The following is a 6,000-nucleotide window of genomic DNA, read 5'->3' as shown; positions in this document are numbered from 1 at the left end:
CTTTTACTCTAAGCAGCTCTTTAGGAGAGCCACCTAGATTGCACCCTTCTCGGCCGGGCACAAAATCTAACTGAGGCTTGGAGGAGGGTCATGGGGGGAGGAGCCAGTGCACACCACCTGATCCTAAAGCTTTTACTTTTGTGCCCTGTCTCCTGCGGAGCCGCTAATCCCCATGGTCCTGACGGAGTCCCCAGCATCCACTTAGGACGTCAGAGAAAAGGGCAAAACCGAAATCCCGGGTCGCCTGACTCGGCAATTCAACCCAGGAATAAAGCAGTGTTATTCCCGGGTTGAATACCGGGTCAATGGCAGCGTAAATGGGCTCCTGGGTCGAGACCTGGGATCCGTTCACTACAACAGGGAGAGGCGGTGTGGAGATGATCTCATCTCCCAGCGCCGCCTCCACCCCCGCTGCCGGCTCCGCCCCCCGCCACTATGGCAACCCACCCGGCATATTGCCGGGTCAGGGAAGCCAGTGGCAGCGTCCAATGCCGGATCCCACCCAGGAAGGACGCGTTTCCAATTCCCGGGTGGGATCCGTCATTGGCAGTGTGAAAGGGATATGAGTTTACACAGGGGTGCATATGTAGTGTACTGGACATACATACTCTGTAGGATAAATAATTGTCTCACAAGTAACTACCATTTATGGAGAATTGCACCAAACCCTCCAAATTTATTTCGGTTTGGAGCAGATTAGCTTTCAGAGTTGCTGAGGTAAGTTACCATCCATTTTGCTCCCCATGTAACTTTTGGCGAATGGGTTAGTGTGTTATCATAAACTAAGAACACACTACCGATTAGCCAAAAGCAAGTGGAGTGCAGCTATAGGTGATAAGGGTGGTCTTCAGTTTGCCGGCGGTCGGGGTCCCGACGACCAGCATACTGGCGCCGGAATCCCGACCGCCAGCATACTGACAGCTCTTCTCCTTCATGGGGGTCCACAACCACCCTGGAGGGAGAATAGATAGCGTGGCGAGCGCAGCGAGCCCGCAAGGGGCTCATTTGCGCTTGACCAGCTGTCGGCAGTCGGGATTCCGGCACCGGTATGCTGGCCGACGGGAGCCTGACTGCCGGCATAACATACTACACCTGGTGATTATACCTTAGTCAAAACTAGGACTGCTAAGAACTGTCCTTTTATATTTCACCAACAGATGGCAGACAAGCAAATAGTGTAAAATATATGGACAAAACATCAATGTTTACTAGTTGTCTTCAATGTGAGATAAATATTAGTCAACTACACATACAGTGCAAACTTATACATGTTTATCAATTACTACTTAAACAAGGTGGTCTATTTACTTGAACACAAGTCTTCAGGTTGATCTAAAAACCAGATGAAACAATAACATAATAATTTTAAAACATTTAAAATGTGGCACTGTAAAATAGCTAAATCTAAAACTATAATGCAAAGTTGTATATGGCCCTTTGCTGGGCGTCTGGTATATTTTAAGCTATTCAAATAGTTTTTGATACAAAAATCAAACAACTGATGAGTAACAAACAGAAGCTTTCATTCCCACATAAATGAGTCTCGTCATAGAACCCGGCACCTTATTTCCTGATAAGCGAGAGCAGAAAGCCAATTCAGGCAAGTCTTGTCATTAATAGAGAAAAAGAAGAATTTGAAAGCGCTGACACTCTGTATAATGGGGGTCATTCCGAGTTGTTCGCTCGCAAGCGGATTTTAGCAGATTTGCTCATGCTAAGCCGCCGCCTACTGGGAGTGAATCTTAGCATCTTAAAATTGCGAACGATGTATTCGCAATAATGCGATTACACACCTCGTAACAGTTTCTGAGTAGCTCCAGACTTACTCGGCTTCTGCGATCAGTTCAGTGCTTGTCGTTCCTGGTTTGACGTCACAAACACACCCAGCGTTCGCCCAGACACTCCCCCGTTTCTCCGGCCACTCCTGCGTTTTTTCCGGAAACGGTAGCGTTTTTTCCCACATGCCCATAAAACGGCCTGTTTCCGCCCAGTAACACCCATTTCCTGTCAATCACATTACGATCGCCAGAACGAAGAAAAAGCCGTGAGTAAAATTCCTAAGTGCATAGCAAATTTACTTGGCGCAGTCGCAGTGCGGACATTGCGCATGCGTATTAAGCGGAAAATCGCTGCGATGCGAAGATTTTTACTGAGCGAACAACTCGGAATGACCCCCAATGTGTATAAAGAACTAATTTATTTATTTCTATTTTTTTTTTTTTATATAAAAAAATCATTTAAAAAAACTTTACAACAACAGTATAGTAAAATTCACATTTACCCTCTCCATGTATACCATGCGGGTATCTCCCCTTTCTTTTTCCTAGTCTCCAGAGACTGCTACAATCATTTACTACTTTAATAACTTTTTATTTGTATCAAAACAGTCTCTGCAGAGCAGGAAATTTAATTACTCCGCTAAAGATTTGCAACAAAGTATATCTTATCTATTTATATAGTTATACACAGTTAAAACAATTTCTTTTCCCTAGTATACTCTAAAATAACATGGCAATGTCCGTATTCAAGTAGTTTCTGCTATATAATCAACAGAACACTATCTTTAGTCCATTTTTTTAATTAGACCTAATTAGTGGACTCAGCTGGAATATGTTGAATTTCACAAAAACATACTTGTTTTCCTTCCACAGCGTGTGTTTTATTATAGTGTTAGAGTCCTCTTATTCCATTGTATGAAACAGTCATTTGCATATACAGCGCTGAATTATATACATGGCCATGTAGATGTTTAAAAGAATAGAGTAACTTTACCCCGTTTGTCGTCTGTGGACAAGTGAGTTGATCGGTGTCACTCCCGGCTCTGGTAGCTGAATTTCCTTTTTATGAGCCTTATCCGGAGGTTCTGATCCCGTTCCACACAGGCTTACTGGGGGTTTATAAAAGCGAAGAGGGTCCGTGCGGCTGCTGCTGATAATCACAATATGCGTTTCTCCGCCTCCTATTGCTCTCGGCGGCTTCCTCCTCAGGAGTGACACCGATCAACTCACTTGTCCACAGACGACAAACGGGGTAAAGTTACTCTATTCTTTTAAACATCTACATGGCCATGTATATAATTCAGCACTGTATATGCAAATGACTGTGTTACGTTCCTGATGCTCAGAACTAGAAAGATGTTGCGAAGTGAGCACAGAGCACCAGGACGTGACGCTGAAATAGGGAGGGAATGGGAATAGCCCATAGCACCCTACCTCCGTTGTTTTACCCGTGTGGTCAGTTCACGCCTGAGTGACTATGGTTTCTTGGGCCCACGGCAGCCGCGTTTGAAGGGCGGATTAGGTCTGCCCAACTCCGATGCCCCCAGGTCTTAGAGTGAGACAAAGCGTGAACCGAGACAGGATAATAACAAGGGGACCTCTAACTAAAGCAAACAGAAGCTAGGGGCTACTAACTACCCTAATACTAAATATATGTGCGGCACGCCGCCAAAGGAAAAGAACAACAAAAGATATCACTGTCCACTCCCCCACACGGCACCGCCGAGTTCCGGGGAGGACAGTGAAAAGCGGAAACCTCCGCAAAAACCACCAATACAAAAAGTACCAAAAGGACTAAGCGGCCTAGGCCGCAACACGCGGCAGAAGCCGCTACTCACGAAACCGGGAGAGAACCCCAACAAACGAGAACCCTCAGATGACTGCAACAGGTTCACTTGAACAGGAAGGATTCCCAGGACCGGCTTCAGAACTCCAGGACTCAGGAGCACAGGGAGCAGGATCGACCAGATACAGTTGACCAGGAACAGACGTTACAAGGCAGGAACAGCATACAGGAAGCTATCACCGGCGTCTGTGCCAGGTAGTGAGGGAGAATATAACAGGGAGCCCTCCAATAGCTGCAGCGAAGCTTAATTAGTAATGTCGTGCAGCTGCCCTGCTGCACAACCAGAGCTAACAGGTGTATTGATTGATAGGAAGCAACGGGGAACGCGGTTCGTCTGTGGCGTCCCTGTTGCTAAGGGTCCGGCGGCTACGCGCGCACGGCGTCCCAGCGTTGCCAGGGACCCGGCGGCTCAGCGCGAACGGCGTCCTGGTGTTGCCAGGGACCTGGCGGCTCAGAGCGCACGGGGTCCTGGCATTGCTAGGCGCCGGGCGGGCAGGAAAGGGAGGTGCGGCGGCCGTGAGCGTCGCTCGGAAGCAGTCCGAGCGGCGCCGCGGACCGCGGCACCTAACAGACTGTTTCATACAACGGAATAAGAGGACTCTAACACTATAATAAAACAAACGCTGTGGAAGGAAAAATAAGAATTTACTCACCGGTAATTCTATTTCTCGTAGTCCGTAGTGGATGCTGGGTACTCCGTAAGGACCATGGGGTATAGATGGGCTCCGTAGGAGACTGGGCACTCTTAAAAGAAAGATTAGGTACTATATCTGGTGTGCACTGGCTCCTCCCTCTATGCCCCTCCTCCAGACCTCAGTTAGGGAAACTGTGCCCCGGAAGAGCTGACATTACTAGGAAAGGATTTGGAATCCAGGGTAAGAGTCATACCAGCCACACCAATCACACCGTACAACTCGTGATAACTATACCCAGTTAACAGTATGAACAATAACTGAGCCTCTCTCAACAGATGGCTCATACAATAACCCTTTAGTTAAGCAATAACTATATACATGTATTGCAGAGAGTCCGCACTTGGGCCGGGCTCCCAGCATCCACTACGGACTACGAGAAATAGAATTACCGGTGAGTAAATTCTTATTTTCTCTGACGTCCTAGTGGATGCTGGGTACTCCGTAAGGACCATGGGGATTATACCAAAGCTCCCAAACGGGCGGGAGAGTGCGGATGACTCTGCAGCACCGAATGAGCAAACTCAAGGTCCTCCTCAGCCAGGGTATCAAACTTGTAGAATTTTGCAAAAGTGTTTGAACCCGACCAAGTAGCAGCTCGGCAAAGTTGTAAAGCCGAGACCCCTCGGGCAGCCGCCCAAGAAGAGCCCACCTTCCTCGTGGAATGGGCTTTTACTGATTTAGGATGCGGCAGTCCAGCCGCAGAATGTGCAAGCTGAATCGTGCTACAGATCCAGCGAGCAATAGTCTGCTTTGAAGCAGGAGCACCCAGCTTGTTGGGTGCATGCAGGATAAATAGCGAGTCAGTTTTTCTGACTCTAGCCGTCCTGGAAACATAAAGTTTCAGGGCCCGGACTACGTCCAGCAACTTGGAATCCTCCAAGTCCCTAGTAGCTGCAGGCACCACAATAGGTTGGTTCAAATGAAACGATGATACCACCTTAGGGAGAAATTGGGGACGAGTCCTCCATTCTGCCCTTTCCATATGGAAGATCAGATATGGGCTTTTACATGACAAAGCCGCCAATTCTGACACACGCCTAGTCCAAGCTAAGGCCAAAAGCATGACCACTTTCCATGTGAGATATTTTAGCTCCATGGTCTTAAGTGGCTCAAACCAGTGGGATTTTAGGAATCCAACACACGTTAAGATCCCAAGGTGCCACTGGAGGCACAAAAGGGGCTGAATATGCAGCACCCCTGTAACAACGTCCGAACTTCAGGCAGTGAAGCCAGTTCTTTTTGAGAGAAAAAGGGATAGGGCCGAAATCTTGGCCTTTATGGATCCTAATTTTAGGCCCATAGTCACTCCTGACTGTAGGAAGTGCAGGAATCGACCCCCCCTGGAATTCCTCTGTATGGCCTTCCCGGCCACACACCAAGCAACCTATTTTCGCCATATACAGTGAAAAAGTCTTGCTGTCACGTCTTTCCTAACCTTTATCAGCGTAGGAATAACTGCATCCGGAATGCCCTTTTCCGCTAGGATCCGGCGTTCAACCGCCATGCCGTCCAACGCAGCCGAGGTAAGTCTTGGATCAGACAGGGTCCCTGTTGCAACATGTCCTGACTGAGAGGCAGAGGCCATGGGTCCTCTGAGAGCATTTCTTGCAGTTCCGGGTACCGAGTCCTTCTTGGCCAATCCGGAGCAAAGAATATTGTTCACACTCCTCCGTTTATTACA

This window comes from Pseudophryne corroboree, chromosome 1 (assembly GCF_028390025.1).
Source record: "Pseudophryne corroboree isolate aPseCor3 chromosome 1, aPseCor3.hap2, whole genome shotgun sequence".
In the NCBI taxonomy this organism is placed as follows: Eukaryota; Metazoa; Chordata; class Amphibia; order Anura; family Myobatrachidae; genus Pseudophryne; species Pseudophryne corroboree.
Note: the sequence above shows the minus strand (reverse complement) of the source record.